Source organism: Peromyscus eremicus, chromosome 10, assembly GCF_949786415.1.
Source record: "Peromyscus eremicus chromosome 10, PerEre_H2_v1, whole genome shotgun sequence".
Classification (NCBI taxonomy): Eukaryota; Metazoa; Chordata; class Mammalia; order Rodentia; family Cricetidae; genus Peromyscus; species Peromyscus eremicus.
Window position 1 is genome coordinate 10,825,507 of NC_081426.1, and position 21,834 is coordinate 10,847,340.

The 21,834-nt window shown below is 45.2% G+C and overlaps 1 protein-coding gene across 1 annotated transcript in view; it reads right to left on the bottom strand.

Annotated features, from left to right (window-relative positions):
* The window catches only part of Sertad2 (SERTA domain containing 2), a 111,412-nt gene extending 90,091 nt beyond the window's left edge, over positions 1-21,321 (bottom strand). Inside the window, exon 1 of the mRNA XM_059275388.1 lies at positions 20,554-21,321. The gene's annotated coding sequence lies outside the window, so the exon portion shown is untranslated. The remainder of the gene's footprint in view (positions 1-20,553) is intronic.
* Positions 21,322-21,834: the final 513 nt, after the last annotated feature.

The window sequence follows — 21,834 nt, forward strand, 5'->3', positions numbered from 1 at the left end:
CTCCTAAAAGCTGTCCTCTGATCTCCACACACATGCCATGGCACTCACATAGACTACTTTTTTAATGAGAAAAAGAATGCAAAACCATTCAAATCTCACGGTACTAACTAACATTTCTCTTCAAAAATAGTATTTTTCAACAACTCTGATTTTTTTAAGCTAATACCTTAATGAAGGGTTAAAATGAAAAGTCTTTGTGTTCTACTGTGGAAGAGACAGTAAGATCATTTGCTTTGCGCATTACGGTGGAAGCACTACTTGGCTTGAGGGCAGTTATCTAATTTGGCCTCTGCCCGGAACTTCTGTTTGTTTCCAATTATAACAATCGCGTGCAGAGCTGAAAATGTCCACTACTGTAAAATGGTAAGCTGGGACACCTTAGGAATCTCTTTTTTTCTTTTCTTTGTCTTAAAAACAAACAAACAAAAAGCAAAACTTAAAGCTGGCTGGGGCAGATCCTGGCTGCTGGCTGCTTTCCACACTGCACCGGGCGGGCTACGCCCAGCTGCATGGCCACGCCCTTCACAGCAGCCAGGCCCCGCCCACCACGCAGGCCGCCCAGTCCGCAGCAGCCCCACGCTGTTAGCCTCACTGCAGAAAGGAGTCTTTGGCTGGCAGCTGTTACCTACTCCTTTTCTTTGTCACTCAGAGAACGAAGGGAACGATGGTGAACAGTCCCTTGTGTTCTTTGTCTGGGCCAGATCTGAGTGCTTCGCCTCTCTTCTTTCAGCCGCGAAGGATTAAAAACGGGCAGTTTCATCTTTCAGGGCACAACTTTTTTTTCCCCCGTTAAATGAAATAAAATGCAAAATAAACAGTCCTTTTGGTTCCGGTAAAATTATTCAGTAAGATGTTTCTTTTACTCCAAATTTGGTTTTGTTCCTTGAATACACTGTCAATTGTTGTATAGATTCTAGTTGAGTTTGCTAATATTTTAAGAGCATGATAACTATTTAAATGTATTTCTGAGTACCTACTGTGTGTCAAAGTTAATTTTAAAAAGCAATTTATAAAATAGTAATTTTTGCATTTCTTTTCTTTTTTGAGAAGGGGTCTCTGGTAGCCTAGGCTGAGCTCAAATTCACTCTACCTTTAACTTCTGATCCAGCTGCCTCTTGCTCCTTAGTGCTGTGACGACAAGCATGTGCCACCATGCTCTGTTTTATGTGGCACTGTGGATGGAGCCCAGGGCTTGTGTATGCTAGGAGCGCACTACAGAGCCCTGCAGTTGCATTTTAAATGGACAGGATTTTAAAACATCTTGTTAGGGATAAGTGAAAATCAACATTAATTTACATTCCCTAAACATAACCCTGGAAGTCAAGCAAGCTGGGGGTCCTGGCTTCTAGCAGAGACGTTAAGGTTGCACAGCTTACTGTGGTTAATCAACACCTATCAAACATGTCTTCTGTTTACTCCTGTTTTGTTTTCGGTTTTGTTTGTCTGAGCCAGGGTCTCTCACGGGCCTGGAGCTCATCAGGAGGACTGCACTGTGAGCTCCAGGGATCCACCTCTCTCCCCTTCCCTGGCACCAAGACTGCAAGCGCCACACGCCTTTTTTTTTAAATGTGGGTTCTTGGGGGCTGAAGAGACGGCTCAGTCGCTAAGAGCCCTTACTGTCCTTCCAAGAGAGTTCAGTTCCCAGTACCCACATCAGGCAGCTCACAACTGTCTGTAAATCCAGTTCCAGGGGCCCCATGACCCTCTGCCCTCTGTGGGTACCTGCATGCAGATGGTGCACATAAACTCACGTAGACACACATATGCCCAAATAAAAATTAATTAATTAATTAATTAATTAATTAATTAAAAAAAGAAAGATTAAGAAATGTGGGTTCTGGGAGACCTGGGCTCAGGTCCTCTTCTTTGTCAGCAAGCACTTAACTGACTGACTATCACTCCAGCCCAAACAAGTCTGATCGTAACCAGAAGCCCTTCAAACCGCCCCTTCTCAAGTGAAACGCTGACTTCCAAACCTTACTTTTGTCTCCTCCACTAGCAACACAAGAAATTAAGCTCATCCTCTCAATTTTTCATAGCTTTCAGAGGCAAACGAGCCATGGGGTCATCCAGTTAATAAATGTTTCTAACCACCTGGGGAGTATAGACTTTTACTAAGTGTTTCAGAAGACTCAGTAGCAGCGAATGGGCTATCTCGCTTGTCTATGGGTTCCTCACTGTACATGATTTTAATTCGCAGAGGTCTTGACAGGGGTAGGAGAGGGTGATGGATGGTGGGGAGGAGGCTCATAAATCATCTTCCCATATCATTTAAATGGGAGAGGGTGGCGGTGGTGGTGGCGGCGGCGGCGGTGGCACATGCCTTTAATCCCAACAGGCAGAGACAGAGGCAGGCAGATCTCCAAATTCAAGGCCAGCCTGGTCTACAGAGTGAGTTCCAGGACAGCTAGGGCTACACGGAGAAATCCTAAAACAAAACAAAACAACAACAACAAAAGAATCAAAGTGGGGGGAGACACCAAAGGTTTGGGTCTGAGTCACTGCCATTGGTACATTCCTGAAATATGACTAACCACAACTGTCTAGCCTTGCTGTACTGTTTAGACTATGTATGAAAATCCAAGGGTAAGTACTATACCTTTAAAACTTTTAAAGGGCTACCCCAAATTTCTGACATTAACCAATTGCTCAGCACTACATTGCGTGAGTGTGCCAGAAGAGAACCAGAGCCAGGCCCTCCATGGTCCTGAGGTGGGTCCTATCACATCCTGGGCTGATGTCAGGCTGTTGTGTACAGGAGGAAGGCTGCCAATTTCCACTGAGCCCAAGAGCGCAATGGCCAGCCTCCCTGGGCTGCATGTGAGCAAGAATGGACTCTTTATGTGGCATGGGTGCGTGCGTGCACACCAGTCATACTGAGGGACACTAAAACAATAAAATCTCTTGGTGTGTGCACACCATACTTCTTACGTGTCACTAAGATGAAGCAAAACTGATCAAAACACAACGTTCACTCTGTTTCTCAGAAGTAGGGGAACTGCCACTCACAAACTTCACCCTTTCTTTAATCTTGAGAAGACAATCTAAATGCAGCAGTTCTGGTCCTTAGAGAGCCCTCCACCAAGTTCTACAAACACTCACTACTGAGAATTATGGACAAACTCCAAAGCTCTAGTGATCAGAATTTGTAACGACTTCATCTGAAGAGTTGTAGGGCTTTTACATACAATTCCGGAAGCAATCGCTCCAGTACTAACACACTCTAACTGGATCCACCGAGGGAGAGATTTTGTTACATTTCTTACTATAAAGGAAAAAATATGGCTCTTGAACATTTGCCCATTCATAAAATTCCCTGACAGAACGCAACCTGTGCTACCAGTTAGAAGGGCAAAAAGAAACAGGAGCCGCATTCATAACGTCCCTCAAGTCCCCACCACTTCTGGGGCAGCAATCTGACCAAGACATGAAGCACATCCTGCTCACACCTGGGACGAGCCTGCTTCAGGGGCACACCTAAATCCTAATGCCGACACGCTAAAGAGACACGGGGATGTTACCACTGCTCGGACCGCACTTTCTTGTCCTCTACGGCTATCTGAACGGGGAGAAAACACAGCTCAGCAACAAGATGAAGTCCGGTGTTCTGCTCTGGCTCTGTGGCTGACAGGAACAAATCCTTCACTGAGATGCGATCTATTTTCAGTATCTGAGAAGTGGGAATGAAACGGCAAATGCTACTCTATGATTTGCAGAAGGGCATTACAAAGAGCTGAAGAGTGGACGTTTTATACGTTACATGAAGAATTAGAAACAGAAACAGGGGGCTGGAGAGATGGCTCAAAGGTTAAGAGCACTGACTGCTCTCTCAGAGGTCCTGAGTTCAATCCCCAGCACCCACATGGTGGCTCACAACCATCTGTAATGAGATCTGGTGCCCTCTTCTGGCCTGCAGTCATACACGCTGTATACATAATAAATAAATAAATTAAAAAAAAAAAAAAAAAAAAAAAGAAAAGAAAAAAAAAAAAAAAAAAAAGAAACAGAAACAGGCTTGGCGCTGCCTGTACTGGCCATCTCCTCTGACTGCCAGGGCAGAAAACCTGCTAAGTAAGTAGGAAGTGTTATCAGCACTCCTCCATTTCACAGTTAGACACAACAGCAGCACAAAAACCAGGACACCAGTTCCACGTTGCCAGGGTCGCTTCCAACAAGTGACACTGGCCACCGTTCTAAAATACCCCCAGGAACTTGAAGGGCCACCCCGAGTTCCTCCTGACCAGGAGCTCCAGAAACTGATGCCAAAAGCCTTCACAGAAATATACAGATGCGGCTTCAGGCTAGAAAATGGCTGTGACCAGCTTCACACAGTCAAGGACACCCGAATACACAAGTCACCTCGCAAGAAAGGACTCAGATGACAGGCTGGTGGCAGGAGCGTCGACACCCTAGGAACAAAGAACGACTATAGAGGAGATTCACCTCCAGAAGCAGCAGGAAGTTCATGAATTTGATCTTATTTATCTACCTATTTATTTTTGACAGTAAAACACCTTTCTTTTTTCTTTTAACTTAGGTACTGACCCCAGGGCATTATGCATGCTAAGCAAGCAGTCTACCTCTGAACTACGTCCCAGCCATTTGTAAGTTTTATGTGTAAAGGAAACCAACCTTTATATAGAGCAAAGCCGTTAAGTTGCCATTGATGGCAACAGGCAAGAAGAATAGTAACACAACACAAACCAAATGAACAGGGACTCTCACTCATTCTTATTACGTTTGGTGGGGGTGGAGGGTGCTGGGAATCGAACCCAGAACCTTGGGTATGCTAGGTAACATCCTCAGCCCTCTCACTCATTCTTAATAGTTTCCATCCCCTAACTTAAAATGTCAAGAGCAGGGATTCAGTCAGTACAGTGCTTGTCACACAAGCCTGAGAGCCTGAGTCACATAAAAAGCCCAGCACAGAGGACTCCAGGGCTCGCTAGCCAGCCAGCCAGCCTGGCCAGTTCGTAAGCTCCAGCTTCAGAGAGAGACTGACTCTGTCATGAACAGTAACGTGGAGAGTGGCCACTAAGAAAGACACCTAGAATCAACCTCCACACGCATGAACTCAGACCTATGCCCACACACACACAGACAAATTCTAAAATTGGCCTTTTGGATTTTTGTTTCCTTTACATTTAGCAATTTGACAGTCTCATTATAAAGCAATTAGAAGTGTACACAGGAAAAACAGGACATCTGAAGCCCAGAAATGTATAATCTGATTGACCAACTGTCTAGTTTCTACTCGACACCCCATGGCTGAACTGCTGAACTTCAGCATGCCCGAGTATCACCTGCCATTTCCAAGCACGTTGCTTAGGAGGTCACAGGGCACTTGCTCAATACACAACGCTACATGACAGCCTCCTGGGGAGCACCAAGGGCTCCGGAACTCACGTCCTTCACACCCACAGGTGACTGGAGCAGTCAATCATTTCAACTTCAAAGACACAACTAATGAAGGCCTCAGTTCCGGCTCAGCAGCTGACTGAACACAGCTTTTTTCCTAGTCAGAAGAGAATAACTATTCAAAGGGCATCTCATTTCGTACCGGAGGAGGGGAGATGCTGCTGGCTGGAATGCCAACCGTGTACAGTTGAAGGCTTTGAAAGAGTAACGCTCAGGGCCGCGATGTCAGCAGTGCAGAAATGACCAACACGGGATGAAAAATAAAAAACCCAAGTGTGGTGCTACAGGCCTGGAGCCCCTGCTGCTCTGTAAGCTGAGGCAGGAGAACCACCTGAGCCGAGGAGTTCAGGGTCAACCTGAGCTACATGGTAAGACCCCATCTCAGAAACCGAAAACATCTATTGAGGATGCAGCTCAACTCGGTGCTTGCCTAGTGAGCACAAAGCCCCAGGTTCAACTCCCAGCACTTTAGTTAACTAAGTCTGATGGTGCACACCTGTAATCCCACCCCTAGGGAGCTGGAGGCAGGAAGATCAGAAGTTCAGGGTCATCCTCAGCTACATGGCAACTCTGAGACCAGCCTCAGACACCTGAGACACTGTCAAAACACAAACCAAAATAACAAAATGAAACAAAAAAGCCTCTTTTCAAAAGCCTTATTCATGCTGGGCAGTGGTGGCACACACCTTTAATCTCAGCACTTGAAAGGCAGAGGCAGGTGGATCTCTGTGAACACGAGGCCAGCCTGGTTTAAACAGCGGGTTCCAGGATAGCCAGGGCTACACAGAGAAACCCTGTCTCGAAAAAAACGAAACAACAACAAAAAACCATATTCACACAAATATTCAATACTTAAGTCAGAAACTATGTGAAATGATATAGTGCCTCTCCTCCAAACACCCTAGCAGGATCCTCTGTCCATTTCTCTTCACTATCATGTGTTGTGGTTACACAGGAGAACGTCCGTATCCTCAGGAGCCGCACTGAGGACCTGACTACAGCGCCATCATGTCCGAGCTTTCATTTAATACAGGGAAGAAGGAAGCATGCAGGGGGAGCGGCAGAGACAGAAGGCAGAGAGCGAGTTCGGCAAGAGGCTCCTCACCCACCAATCTAGGGCGAGGACGGAGCGTTAGCTGGATCACCCTGGCAGGTTTTCTACACATTCAAAAAGGGTGGTTGTGGGTGTGAGGATGGTGAACACTGCATTCCCAGCACTGAGGATGGCAAGCAGAGGCAGGTGGATTTCCAAGAGATCAAGGCCAGCCTGGTCTACATAGTGAGTTCCGAGCCAGCCAGGGCTACACAGAGAGACACTGTCTCTTTTTTCTTTTTATTATTATTTTTTATTTTAAAGATTGGTATGTGTAGGGATAAAGTATCAAGACAGCACTACAGAGTGAGTGTGTCTGTGCATTCAAGTTACCTGGGGACCTCCAAAGCACCCAAACCAGGGCCTCACTCCTGGGCTGTGTCCTGCAAAGGGCAACTTTCCATGTGCTCTGCTAGGATGGCAGAAAGTGCTTGAGTTGGTAAGTCACAACTCATTAACTCTGACAGTCCTGATGCCAGAGTCGAAATTTTGATCATGTTTCCTGGTTATTTTTAATCAATGAGAAGTTAACAATGTTTTTACACTTAATGTAGGCATTAAATACAACAAGAAGGAAATGTACCCAGAACACACACTGGGTAACTTACGAAATGCTGCATTAACATGAAATCATCACCTGATAAACTTGTATTGAACCTTCAGTACTGTGCACTTTTAGCAATGGAAAGGCCCTGGGCTACATTAAAACAATAACAACAAGAACTGGGGGGTAGAAGAATGGAACAGATTCATTTCTCCTCTAAACAAGTCTACCTAGAAAGTCTAGGGCTCCACTTGTAAATTACGTTTAGAGAACTGAGAAGAAGGGCAGAGAAACAATGTGTTCCGGAGACACGTTAAGCCCTTTACCCCATTCACAAAAAGCAAGGGCTGGGGCGATGGCTGGGTAGATGGAGTGCTTGCCCTGTGAGCATGAGGACTTGAACTCAGATCCCCAGCACCCAGAAAAGGTGGGCCCAGGCAATGCTTGTCAGTGACCCCAGTGCCGGCGGGAACTGTGGGTGCACAGGGAGATCTAGGGGGAAGGGATTGACCAGCTGATCTAGCCTAGAAAGCAAGCTCAGTGAGAGAACCCTCTCAGAAAGGGGGGGGGGGGGAGTGGATAGAGGACACCCAGCGCTGAACCCTGGCCTCCAGACACCCTCCATTCCCCCAACACATACTTTTTTTTAAAGATTTTTTATTTTATTTTATATTTATGAGTGTTTTGCCTGCATGTATGAATGTGCACCACACGCATGCCTGGTGCCCACAGAAGTCAGAAGAAGGCAACAGATCCTCCAGAACTGGTGGTTACAGACGATTGTGAGCCTCTGTATGGGTTCTGAAACTGGAACCCAGGTCCTCTGAAAGAGTAGCCAGTGCCCTTAACTGACGAACCATCTCCACCCCACTTTACCCCCACAGGATTATTATAAAAAGAACAGAGAAGCTTGACTAAAATTATATTCCTGTCTCTGTGTCAAAGATGAGTCATAATCAGTAAACCTATAAGGAAAGGATCCCTTGGAGAATATACAACTTCAATTCTCCACATTTAAATTTGTGAAAAATTATTTAAAGATACTCCAGTGAGTCTTACATATGAAGAAAAGCTCTCCAAGGTCCCATACATAACTTTAAACCAACACTCATTCCTCATGCCTCCTTGGTTCTATTCATCTTTCTTGTTTAAAATGTATGTATGGCCTAAGATATAAAACATATGTGACTAAAAAGTACATAAGACAGATAAGTGATTAAAAGTCACAAACTCAAAAATATACTTCAAAGGTAGGTGTGGTTGTTCATACGTGTTACCCACGCACTTGGGAAGCTGAGAAAGGCGGGCCAGCCTGGGCTACAGAGTCTGACCCTGTCCCCTCACTTGATCTTAGCCAAATGAGTGACAAGCAAGAGATCCTGCTGAGGAAAAAGAAGAAACAAAACAAAAATTCTAGTAATAGAGATTGTCATAACAATGGACTTATAATCTAGGTAGCTTTAATAAAAGTTTTATTGATTACACATTAAGTGCATGCATTTAAAATACTGAATTTAGTGAAGTTCATTTATTATTTTGATGTGTTGTCTTTCCTGGGTAGTTTTTTTTTTTTTTTTTTTTTTTAACTCAATCCTCCCATCTCAGCCTTTCAAGTAACGTAGATTACAGGCATGCACCACCACAGACTCAATTTGGTAAATTTTCTCTCTCTGTAGAGATGGGGTGGTGCTGGGATTGAACTTGGGACTTCATATATGCTAAACAAATGCTCTACCACTGACCTACATGGCAGCTTGTTGTTTTGAGACAGGGTTTCATACAGTTCAGGCTGGTCTGAAACTCACTATGTAGCAGAGGATGACCTTGAACTCCTGATCCCTCCGCCTCCACTTCCTAAGTGCTGGGATTACAGGCATCATACAACATGTTAGACTACCATCTGGTATGTTTTGACACAGATACAGATCCTTGAAATCATTAGCAACAGAGATAACGCACATGACTATGCTAGATGGACTTTTTAATCAGCGGACTGAAGGATGGGTAAAAGAGATGATGCCCTCCGCAGGAAAACAAAGTCTTCAAGGGGTGTTTTTCTTCCTAAGTCTTCACAGAAGTGTCTAAATATTTTCATTAACAGACAGAGGCAGGCAAATCTCTGTGAGTTCAAGGCCAGCCTGGTCTACAGAGTGAGTTCCAGGACAGCCAGGGCAACACAGAGAAACCTTGTCTTGAAACACCAAAAAATATGTATGTAAGTAAATAAATAACAGATAAAATATGAGATTTTAGACTTTTACCCCTAAATTGAAATCTAAGAGACAGGAATGCATTATATTATTCTTAGACATAGTCCCAAATAAAGAAACATGTGGTCTAAAAATAATGTTAGCATTTCAAAACATTCAGAAAAAAATTTAAACAAAACCACAGTCACACAGCATTGTATTTGAATTTAAATCCAAGGCTAGAAAAACCACTTGGCAGAAAAGTGCTTGCCTGGAGTTCATGTGGCCTTAGGTCCAGATTCCATCACTAAATAACAACAGTAAATTTAAGGTACAAGCTTGTCTGCTAATTCCAATGCAAAGTAATTTAGAAGGATTATTTACAAATTATAGCAATATATTCAGACTTCTTAAGTTTGCCAAATTAGGCCGAGGTATACCCACCTGGCAGACAGGGCTATTCCAGGCAACACTGGGGAAAAGGTATCTTTAGTAACTGCCAAAGGCTGCATCCTCATCCTTCCTCAGGAACTCCCCGGCCTACAGCATCCTCACTGCTGTTTCCCAGTTCCCAGCAGAGGGCTTCTTATTTATTTATTTTTTACTCAGGAATCTAAAATATACCCACACCATGTCTCTAAACTCTGCTCACAGGTGCAGTTGCTGCTTCCCAGGGGGACAGTGAGCGTCGTCAAGAGCCAGGATGCCTGCCCCATTTTTTACCCGCTTCCCTACTGAGAGTCTGTGCAGTAGCTGGAGATGAGACTATTCTTTGTCCAAGACACAAAAGCCCTCTAACCAATGTTGCTTAAACTTAAAGAAAGGATGGATTCCCAAGGTCGTCCAGAACTTCCAGAGGGCAGGTCCACTGGATCTAGGACTTGAGTTCCTGCTGTGGCATACACCAGACCTTCCATTATGCTCCATTACACACCGCCCAATACAAGGGGTTTAATTTCTTTGCAGGGATCTTTTGTCTCCGAGTGGACCATAAGCATTAGTATGGGGAGATGCCATGTCTTACTACAATTCTAAGAACCTAGGACATGTATGAAATCCTAATAAATAAAAAAACATAATAATTCACGATGATCACTACATGTCATGTGCAATGCTACTTGCACTTTATAAAAATAGGCATATTCACTTTGCTATTTGAGAGGGAACCAACACTAACAGTTTCACTGGTGCAGGAAATGACCGAAGCGCAGTCACTGAAACAAAACCTTAGCTCCCATGTACACCAGGCAAAGCAAACTTAAGCCAACTTCTTAATTGGTTAATGGCGCTGGGAGGACTACATGGCTACATTCCCGTTGTGAAACATTCATTGTTACCATTTTTTTTTCCAGCTCTGTCACAAAGGAAACAAAGGAACAAGGGAAAATAACTTAAAAAGTCTAATAAAAACCTAGGAAAAATTCCAGACCATGGTCATTGTAAAGTTTTCCAGGATTAATAAATACGGAAGATTCATAATTTCTGGGAGAAACTGACATTGTTGTGTTTTGATGTCTCAACTCAAATTCAAATAAAAATTGTTTACTCAAATGGATTTTGTGGTCGGAATTGGGTTTCCCTTTATGCAAAATCAAAGGACATAAAACCCACATTAAGATTCTTTCCTGTTATCAGCCGGGCGGTGGTGGCGCACGCCTTTAATCCCAGCACTCGGGAGGCAGAGCCAGGCGGATCTCTGTGAGTTCGAGGCCAACCTGGGCTACCAAGTGAGTTCCAGGAAAGGCGCAAAGCTACACAGAGAAACCCTGTCTCGAAAAACCCAAAAAAAAAAAAAAAAAAAAAAAAAAAGATTCTTTCCTGTTATCATTTCATCATTCTACAATGTTTAATTGTAGCTGCTCCAAACAGCAGCTACCAAGCTCTGAACTCACCAAAGCCCTCTGGAATCTGATTTCCAGAGAGGGGACATGGGCTCCTTTCTCCACTACAATACAAACTGCCTAGCTGGCCCACACTAGGGACCAAAATACTGTGTGTCTAATTTTATTTGAATTAAGTAAAATGTAACAACAGGGACTGGAAAGATGGCTCAGTAGTTAGAAAGAGTACTGGCTGCTCTTCTAGAGGACCTGGGTTTAATCCCCAGCAACCATTTGTAACTCCAGTTCAAAGGGATTTGATGCCCTCTTCTGGCTCTCATGGGCACCATGCACACCAACTGTGCACAGACATACATGCAGGCAAAATACCTACACACATAAAATTAAATTAAATTAAACGTAAATTAGCAGATTGTTTTCTAAATCAGAAGGAAGAGCCAGGCCGCCTTGTGGGTGCACATCTATGATGCCAGCACTCACTGAGGGGGCTGACACAGCAGGATCAGGAGTCTCAGGTCAGCCTGACTACAAAGTAAGTTCAAGGCCAGCCTGGGCAACGTAGTGTGACCCTGTCTCAAAAGAAAGGCCTATTCATTTTACTGAATGGGATTTAAGGACACCTGATTTGTGATGTCTAAATAACGTGAAGAAGATTGGGAAATCAGCAAACATTGCCACCAAGTCAAAGACTGTGGTCCTTGGGAATTTTTTTTTTCTCACAAGATTTTTATGGAACTCTTACTTTGAGAGACGAACTTGGGTCTTCAGGTACAGCTCAGTGGTAGGGCATCTGCAGTGTGTGCTCTGGGCTGATTTTAGCATCACGAAGAAAGAAAAAAGCATTCATTTCATACTCTGATTTTCTAGGTAAAGAACCCTTAAAACGCAACAACACTTACCCTAACGGAGACACTGCGTTTGAGTTCAGGCCAGGGAAGACAGTAAGGCTGATGCAGCCTCAGCAGGGACATTAATCATGCAGCAACGTGCGCGAGTCTGGAAAACTCCGCAGTGGACAAGGCCTGATGTCCCGACTCGATTTCAAGAATTGAAAACAAAAGGAGCCGCTCCTCCCCACGCTGTGACACTCTCAGGAAAGTCATCTCAACATGGTTGGGACAGTCACCACACACAAAAGGAAGCTTACAAACTCACCAGTCACTCGGCGTGGAGCGAAACAAAGCTTGAAGTGTGAGAGACACTTTACAGTAATGTCAACAGGAAAGCAGGCTGTAGGCCTCCCCCATAAAACAGACTAATAGAAAAATCAGTGAATAACAAAGGTGTTTTCCTGTCGCCACCTCTCACAAACTTTGAGACACATCTTGGGTTTACAGTGTAGCCTTTGAACCTGTGCAGGTAAGATAACCAATGCTCATCTTTCCATAAGACAAAGAAAATCTTTCTAAGGAAAAGGCTTTTCCACTGGTCTAACAAAGCGATCTAAACTAAATGAAAGCTCCAACTCTGTATGTCCTGCCCTGGAAGACGCACAGAGAGCGAACGGAGAAAACTACTGTGACAGAGCAAAAGACCTGCAATGGCTTTGAAAAGAGCAAGGAAAAGTAAGAAAAATGTCACAGGAATACACACAAGAATGCACACGCACGCACACGCGCACACACACACACACACATACACACACACACACACACACACACACACACACACACACACACACACGAATCCAAACTCATTCAGGAATAGTAAGAAATTGAAAAGAATTTTATAACAAAGGGAAGAGGGCTGTGGGAAACAATGCTTAAATAAAAGGTGGGTTTTGACTAGTTAACATATTAACAGTAAACATTCGGTGCTCAAGAGTCACTCACGCCATCACACAAACCATCCATACGGACTTCACACTCAAAAGCAGAGAATCACACAAACCATCCATATGGACTTCACACTCAAAAGCAGAGAATCACACAAACCATCCATATGGACTTCACACTCAAAAGCAGAGAATCACACAAACCATCCATATGGACTTCACACTCAAAAGCAGAGAATCACACAAACCATCCATATGGACTTCACACTCAAAAGCAGAGAATCACACAAACCATCCATACGGACTTCACACTCAAAAGCAGAGAATGGATGGGAACTGCTGTTTCCAGCGACTGGCTGTTAACAGTAAGAACCAAGAGGTAAGTTTATTTTGTTTATTTGGTTTGGGTTGTTTAGTTTTGTTTTGTTTTTGAAACAGGGTTTCTCTGTGTGACAGTCCTGGCTGTTCTAGAACTCACTCTGTAGACCATGCTGGCCTTGAACTCACATGGATCAGCCTGCCTCTGCCTCCCAAGTACTAGGACGAAAGGCCTGCGTCACCACTGCCTGGCAATTTTGTTTCTGTTTTTGTTGTTTAAGTTGATTCCTGGGAGCAGGCTGGAGAGATAGCTCAGAAGTTAAGAGCAAATTCGGTACCCAGCATCCAAGTCGGGTGGCTCACGACTGCTCCAGGCAATCCAACATTTCTAGCCTCAGAGGCACTGTGCTCATGTGCACATACCTACATAAATAAAGTAAATATGTGCACATAATTAAAAATAAAATAAATCTTAAAACAGAAAAGGGTGCTTCCAGCTGGGCGGTGGTGGCGCACGCCTTTAATCCCAGCACTCGGGAGGCAGAGCCAGGCGGATCTCTGTGAGTTCGAGGCCAGCCTGGGCTACCAAGTGAGTTCCAGGAAAGGCGCAAAGCTACACAGAGAAACCCTGTCTCGAAAAAGCAAAAAAAAAAAAAAAAAAAAAAGGTGCTTCCTATAGGATAGGGGCTGTAGCTCAGTGGCAGGGCATGTGTTTGGCGTGCACAAAGTCCACAGTTCAATCCCAGCAGTCAGAAAAACAGGATTTCTGCTTAAAAAACTCACATTTGGGGGATTACTACTTACTATCCTGAATACTGAATAGACTCAATAATATTTCTGTGTGGGGCTCACTTGTATCAATAGGTCCTATTCTGAGTACACTAACATCTCACTTTCACTTTAAAAGGTGAATAATATCAAAAGGCTGTGAAAACTACAAATCATTAGAGAAAGAGTAAAGCTGAATTCTGATGAATTTATATAATAGGCTAACTCTACGCCTATATATAACTCTCTACATTGAGACAGTGTCTCATGAAGCCCAGACTGACCTTGAACACACCAGATAGCTTGAATTCCTGATCTTTCTGCCTCCACTTGCCAAGTGCTAGGATTCTAGGCATGTGCCACCATGTTCAGCTACCTTCTAATGTTTATTTTTATATTTATTTGTTTGTGTGTCTATTTGTCATAGGGTTTCTCTCTGTGTAGCCCTGGCTGTCCTAGAACCCATTTGTAGTGAATCCTCGAACTCAGAGATCCTCCTGCCTCTGGCTCCTGAGTGTTGGGGTTAAAGGCACACAACACCACACCCCCGTTTTATCTTCTAAATTTTTAACGACTCCTAAATCCTGGTGTGGTGGTACAGCCCTGTAATCCCAACACTTGGAAGGTGGCAGGAGGATCGAGAGTTCGAGGCCAACCTGGACTACATGAGACCCAGTCTTAAAAAACAAAATAAACAAAAGAAGAAAGCCCCACAACAAAGAAGACAATCATAAAGCATCCCCATTCACTTTTAGAGGCAGGCAGGGGACCTCTAAAGCATTCCCTTCTGCACATGCCTTTGCTTGTCTACCTAAATGAGAAGAACTGCCTGGGACAGACGACCTCCTGCGAGCCGCTCTGTCCTCGTGCGCATATTCCACGGCACTCAAATGGCACACTATAAATGAGTCCTAAGACGGGTCCCAAAGCCAAGTACTCCCTTTGAAAGGAAACAATGAAGGAATTTTCCTTTGACTTTCTTTTTAACGTTTTCTCTTTTGTTTGTTTTGAAAAGAAGTCTTAAGCCTGGCTCTATACCCACATACATACATTCAATTCATTTTTATTTTATGTTCATTGGTATTTTGTCTGCTTACAGATTTGGGCTTAAAAGTATTAAATGCACCAGTTTGGTGGTACATGCTTTTAATCCCTGCACTGGGGTGGCAGAGGCAGGCAGATCTCTGAGTTTGAGGTCAGCCTGGTCTACATAGAGAGTTCCAGGACAACCAGGGCTACACAAAGAAACCCTGTCTCGAAAATAAATCATAAATAAAATAAAAAAATTTTAAAAAGCATAGAAAGAACTATAGAAGTATAGTTAAGAAACATATTTCAAGCCAGGCATGGTGGTACACACCTTCAATCCCAGCACTCTAGAGGCAGAGACAGATGGATCTCTTGAGTTCAATGCTAGTCTGGTCTACAGAAAGAAAACCTGTCTTGAAAACAAAACAAAACAAAAGTCATTTTCAAAACCAGGCATGGTGCCCATGCTTATAATCACAGTATTTTGGAGGCCGAGACAAGAAGAGCTGCCATTAGCTGAGGCCAGATGAGGGCTACAGCAGGAATACCAGGCCACACCTACTCAGCATAGAAAACAGGAGCGCAGGGAGAACACGAGAAAAACAGTACCACGCTAAAACATCTTCAGTGAAAACTATGAGGCCTTCCATTTTCAGACCAGATACTTAATATGCTGCATCTAAGTGCCTATACATTCTTTTTTATTATTTTATTTTATTTTATTTATTTAGTGAGTGTGTGTGTGTGTGTGTGTGTGTGTGTGTGTGTGTGTGTGTGTGTGTGCGTGCATAGGACAATCCTTGACGGTCAGTTCTGTCCTTCCACCATGTGGGTCCCGGAGATGTAACTAATCATCCTTTACGTGATCATGCCTTTACCCCATGAGTGACCTCACTGGCCTTATAAACTCTTTCTTAAAGTCTTGTTCAGATTAACTGGGTGTAGCGGCTCACACCTACAACCCCAGCACTCCAGAGACTGAAGCAGAAAATTGCTGAGAGCTCCAGACCAGCCTGGACCACGCAGTTCCTGGCCAGTCAGGGCTCTGAGGCTCCCCTCTCAAAGTAAAGGTACATGAACAGCGAGATGTGGGGTACATGGCTGCAATCCAAACAGTCGGAAGGCTGAACCCCGAGGAGGGCCATAGCACAGCCTGGGCTACACGGGAGAACGGGTTCTGTCTTTAAAAGGAGGACAAGTTTTCTAAAATGTGATTGTTTTAGCCAATGAAAATACAATATGGTCAACTAAATCGTGTAGTATGATTTGATTAAACAAAGGATTGTATACACAGAACTAACTACCTGGTTACTGTAACCAGAGGTTTAACAATCTTATAAAACTCGGCCATACTCCCGATTTTTCAAATGAAGATCCTTCTTTTAAATCATGCATGTATAACTGCAGAGGGCACAGTAGCCAAACTAGTTCTATTGACATGTAAAGTAAAAGGATTCTATAAACAACGAAGGTAGTAGCCCCATCAAATTTACTCATTTCAAAAAAAAAAAAAAATCGCCATTGCGTAATACCTATTAAAAACGTGGGAAAGTTTGAAGATTGCTTCAGTTACTGATTCCACATACCTCCATTATAATTCCTACCACACTATTACTGCAACCACTCAGCGGCTAATTATTATCAAGATTGCTCAAGAGTTTTCTTCCTGAATGGAACTTTCTTGTTTGAGGAAGTGATGCCATCTTACCTTTCAATGTGAGGCTCATACATTCTCTTTATTAATTCTGAAGCAGAGAATTATATCTTGTCACCATTTGAGACTTTCCAAAATCTGATTTGTATGGTTAACATTAATGAATAACAGCGTTCAACTTAATGATAGAAAGCTTGAAAGTCAGAAAGGGTTGATTAAAACTTGGACATGTCAGGTAACAAAGGAAGATATTAGACATGCCTTTTCAGATTATTTCAATTTAATCTCCAGAATTAAAAATCTGTTAATAAAAATAAATTATAAATTTCATGTACCCTTTAAGCACTAAAATAAAAATTATTTTTTCCCTGAGTGCTGATTTTAAAGGTGTGAACCACCACATCAGACAAAGTAAAAATTCAGTTCTACAAGAAATAATATTCTCTACAGTATCACACTTAAAATGTACATTCAATTATTCATAAATAATTTGGAAAAAAAAACACTGTTCAATTAATTCCACATCATTATCCACTTTTTATATGCCAGGTACTTTGCGAGGCACCAGCAATGAACTCAGAAATGAAATGCTACTTTAGTTTTACAGGCGAAAACCACGAACAACCACCACCATGTGATTTCTATAACAATTTTATAGTGGCGGTGGGTACGGGCTACTATGCAAATTTAAATGAAAGAATGTAAACAATGGTGCCTCGAACTTGTAATCCTAGTATTTAGAAGGCTTAAACAGGTTTGAAGCTAGCCTGGACTAGAGCGAGAGCCTCTCAAAATGAAGAAAAAAAAAAAAAAAAAAAAAGTGAAAGTGTGTGGACAACTCAACTCATCCAATAAACTAAAAACCATTTTTCAAAACAATGTCTCGCTCTATCATCCCCGTTAGCCTTTCATTTCAATCATTTGCCTCAGCTTCCTGAGTGTCGGGGTTACAGGTATATTACAGTATGTCTTGCCCGATAACTGAGCTTCCTTCCTCCACTTGTGTGTATGCATGTCCCCATGTGCAGGTACGTGTATACAAGTGGAAGTCAGAGGACAACCTCAAGTGTCATGGCTTCGGCGCTGTCTACTTTGTTTCTGAGACAGCGCCTCTCACTGGGCTGGAGCTTGCCAAGCAGGTCTAAGCTAGCTGGCCAGTGAGCGGCGGCAGCCTGTTGCTGCAGCTGCAGACTGGGACTGCAAGCTTGCACCACCAGACCGGCTTTTAATGTGGGGTCCCCGGACCCCAACACAGGTCCTCACGCTTATAAAGCAAGCAATTTGGTCACTGAGTTCTCTCTCCCGCCGCTCTGAAGGGGCTTTGAGACAAGGTCTGGCACAGAACTTTATATAGAGACCAAGATGGCCTCAAACCTGTAGCTTTCTCTGCCTGTGGAGTCCTGGCTTACAGGTATGTGCCACCAGATCTGGCTTCTGATAACTGAACTTCTTAAACATTTCACATATAGTTCAAACATCAGGCACATGATAAAAGCCTGCTTAACGCCAATGATTCTTTATAAAAAATTATACCACGGAGGCTAAGAGTGCCAATCAGTGGTGGGGCGCTTGCTTTCACTAGGCAAAGTCCTAGGTTGGATTCCCAAACCCACTTCTAAAGTCACCTGTATACATAACAGAGCTAAACTTGGGCAGACCTACCAAACACTGTTCAAAGTCTCTGCACATGTGAATTCATTCTGTCCTCATAACAGCATGGAGGAGACATTGCTACTGTTACCATTTCATAGATCAATATCCAGTTAGCCTGGCCAAGAACACACAGACTTGCAGGACCCGAGTCAAGAGCCTTTTCATTTTGTTTTGGTTTTAGTTTCTTTGTTGGTTTGCCTGTCTGAGACAAAGTTCCACTATAGTCTGCATCCTGGACTAGGTCATCCTCCTGCCTCAGCCTCCCTGGCAGATGGGCTCCTGCTGAGCACTAGCAGCCTTGTTCCAGAGCCCTGCTCTCCCCCCCACCCCACCCCCCACCCCCCACCCCCGTGTGTATGGTGTGCGTGCATGTGTTTATGGTTGTTCACACGTCTGTGCAGATGCACATGTGCCCACGTGGAGGTCAAAGGTTGACATCACGTATCTGTCTCATTCTTTCTACATCTCTTTACTAAGCTCGGGTCTCTTGCTTGGACCCAGAGCCTGCCTGCCAACTTGGCTAGTCTAACTTGCTAGTTTGCCCCAAGAGTCCCTGTCTCCCCCTCCCAGTACTGGGGTTACAGGAAGGCTGCCACATTTTTGTGGGTGCTGAGAATCTGAATTTAGAAAATGGACTACCAACTGAGCAATCTCCCCGGCCCCTGGGGCTTCACTATTAAATACCACACAGACACCTATCTTCCAACGACGATGTAGCCTACTGCAAGCATCTTATTAATCCTTGAAAGAAAAAAACTTTTAAAGAGGATTCTTTCTGGAGAGAACCACTACAGTCCAGATTGTTGGAAATTTGTCCAAGGTCACAGAGCCAGTGAGAGGCAGTGACAAAATTCAAATTCAGACAGCAGGATCCCCTGTGCTATGTGGCTTCACCCTCATGAAAAAAGTCACATGGTAAATTTACTAAAAAATTTCAAAAAGTCTTTGTGTGAGTCTTCCTGAAACACACTGAAAGGCCTGGGAGCTGGTGACAAGCATGTCTTTAAAACAGCATTTTTACATGTAAGTTACTTTTCAGCTTCACCACTTTGGACTGATCATAACCACATTCCTGCTCTTTAAAAAGAAATCTTTCTGTAGCAACTTGGCAGATTTCAGCACAGGAACAGTCTATTCTTTAAAATTAAATTTAGTAACAACTTATTCTGGTTAGTCTGAAAGAGAAGTCGAAAACGAACTACTAAGAGGCCAATGCTGTACTTTAATATTTCAAAACATGTCTGGTTTGGCCTAATTTAAATCTTGTGGACAACTAGCATAGAACTCGATTTAAAGAAAGCAATACGAACTTAAAACTACTGAATTCTAAACAGCAACCTCAGAATCCAGGTCGGAGCAACCATATCTTATCATTCTTTTACCTCAAAATAAATATTAAAGATCCATAAGGTAAGATTCTCGTGAAGCAGATAACTAGGTGTAGGTATCTGTAGTTTGGAGGCACTTAAGATAGAGAACCCAAATTTAAAATTGACGAAATTCTGTAGAGTAACGTTTAAAGAATAGTCAAGAATACAAAAGGTATACCAAAAGAAATAAATCTAAACTGCTTTTCAATCCATACAGCTCTGCACCGTGTCCAGTGACTGAGAAAGACACAATTCTGTGTTGTAATGCCTCCCTAGAGCAGAGGAAAACTGAAGTGGACATACCCTGCTGGATTCCCATCTTACCTTGCTCTCCTCCAACAGGTTCAGACTTCATAACCTTTAATACTAAATTCACATTTTTCCGAAGAAAACCCATAAAAATGCTTCAAAATAAAAGCACTAAGCAATGCCACTAGGCAACCAGTCTTCTCCTCCTCTATTACCATGCATTCAAATTAAAAACACCTTTTGCTTTGCCTTCATTGAATGAAAGTTAACTTTGATTTAGAGGAAAATGTGCCCATTAGGCATTTTACACTTTTTGCAGGACACTCAGTCTATCAGATCACAGCGCTGACTATCACTGCTCACTTAGGCATTCAAAAGACAGAAAGCATGCCAGCACCAATTATTTTACAAGCGGCATAATGCCCCGCTGGTGGAAGTCTGGCAATACCTACATGTACAGCAAGACAGGAGAAGGAGGGCGTCAAGGGCGGGGGAAGAGCGAGCGAGGCAAGGAGGGAGTCGCCTCCTCAAATCCACGCCGGACCGGGAACCTCCAACCACAACCTGATCCCTACCCTTCCCAAAAGTGGCCCGGCAACCACATTTTTTTTTTTTTTCAGACCACCCCACCCAAAATCCCGCGCCGTATTCACCTTCCGCGAAGAAGTGGGCGCCGGGTCCAGCTCCCGGGCGGGTCGTACGGCGCGGCGAGCGGGCGTCGGTCGGAGCGTCCCTCGGTGCGGGACCGGGAGCCCGACGGGTGGGAGCGCGGAGGAGCGGGAGGAGGAGCGGGATGGGGGCGCCCGCTCCTACCGAGCCCGCGGGGACTCCACCGCTGCCCCGCGGAGGAAAGCCGACCGGGTGATGGACTGACTGTCGGGGGACCGGCGGGGACGGGCGAGGAGAGCTAAAGGGGCGAGACCGCGCGCGGGCTGGACGGGAGACGGCAAGAAGCGGCCCGGGGTCTAGCCCATGCCGCGGCGGCCTGGGGGCAGAGGCTGGCTGAGGGGAAGTTGCCGTGGCTGGCGAGATGCGGGAGGAGGGCGCACCGGGAGGAGTACAGCCAGCCAGCCATGGATAGCGGGGCGCCGAGAGCAGGGGCGGCCGGCGGCGGGGAGCACCGCCCGCTCGGCTCGCTCAAGACATTTAATTGGATTGATGGGTTGTGCAGTGACTCACAGACTTTAAAGAGTCCTAGGGCAGTCCCCGCCCAGCTGGACCGGGAAGAAGCGGCGGGGCGGGCGGGGTAGGGGGCCGGGGAGAGCCGCGAGGGAGGAGGCGGCGGGGCGGGAGCGCGGCGAGGATGCCCAGTGGCAGGGCGCGCCGCCTTGACGGGCGTGACCGTCCACCAATGGCGGTGGGGCTCGCTAGGTGGCTGGCTTCGCCCCTGGCCCAATGAGTCTTCTAAGGACACTGTCGCGCACCGGGCGGGGGAAGTGATGGGGGTGGGGAGAGGTGGGTGGACGTTGAGCGGGGGGGAGGAGAAAAGGAGCCGCGGGAGACCCGCGGAGTCACTCTGCCCTCCTCGTTCTAGAAGTGCGCTTTCCACCAATCCGAGCGCCACGTGGGGGTGATGGATGCCGGCCCGTGGCCAATGAGGAGGAGAGGCTGGCGGCGAGGAGTGGGCGGGCCCGCGCTCTCACTCCCTCCTCCCGCGCGGTCCTCCAGCCCTCCCGGCCCGGGTCAGTCACGCAAGTAACCGTGTGAGAGCGGGGCCGCACGGGGCGGAGCCGCACGGGGCGGGGCGGGGCGGGGCGGGGCGGGGCCGCGGGCGGCGTAACCCGGGACGGGCTGGAGGGGCGCGCGGGCGGGTCCCTTGCGGAGCCTGCAGGCAGACCCCGCTGCCAAGCCCACTTTCCGGGCGGTCGGATTCCGAGTGGATCTGATCCAAACTTGATCCGCGTCCACGCAGCGCCCGCTCCTGAAACAGCCCG